We start from the raw sequence: 599 nt of genomic DNA on the forward strand, positions 1-599 counted from the left end.
GATCTTATGCTCTGCATCAGAAAAGGAAGCAGAATTAGCCTATTGACTCCTTTCTACTCGACGTCTTTATCGAGGACCCAGTGCCGGCCATTATAATGTCAGTAGAATTCGAGAAATTGTTTTCTTTTTATACGGAACTACTCCATCCGGGCCTCGATGGGCCCGTGCTGTGGCCTTGGCCCATTCGTGCCCCCCAAAAGCCTCCGAATTGCTCCCCAAAATGGTCCCCTGCCTGGCTCTCCTCAGCATAAAAACTAATAATTTCATGTCGTGTCTCCTAAGACTGTAATAATAATAATAATGTTGGTATTTGTTAAGCGCTTACCATGTGCCAAGCACTGTTCTAAGCGCTGGGGTAGATACGGGGTCATCAGGTTGTCCCACGTGAGGCTCACTGTTAATCCCTATTTTCCAGATGAGGTAACTGAGGCACAGAGAAGTGAAGTGACTTGCCCACAGTCCCACAGCTGACAGGTGGCCGAGCCGGGATTCATTCATTCAATAGTATTTATTGAGCGCTTACTATGTGCAGAGCACTGTACTAAGCGCTTGGGATGAACAGGTCGGCAACAGATAGAGACGGTCCCTGCCGTTTGACG

Source organism: Ornithorhynchus anatinus, chromosome 9 (assembly GCF_004115215.2).
Source record: "Ornithorhynchus anatinus isolate Pmale09 chromosome 9, mOrnAna1.pri.v4, whole genome shotgun sequence".
NCBI lineage: Eukaryota > Metazoa > Chordata > Mammalia > Monotremata > Ornithorhynchidae > Ornithorhynchus > Ornithorhynchus anatinus.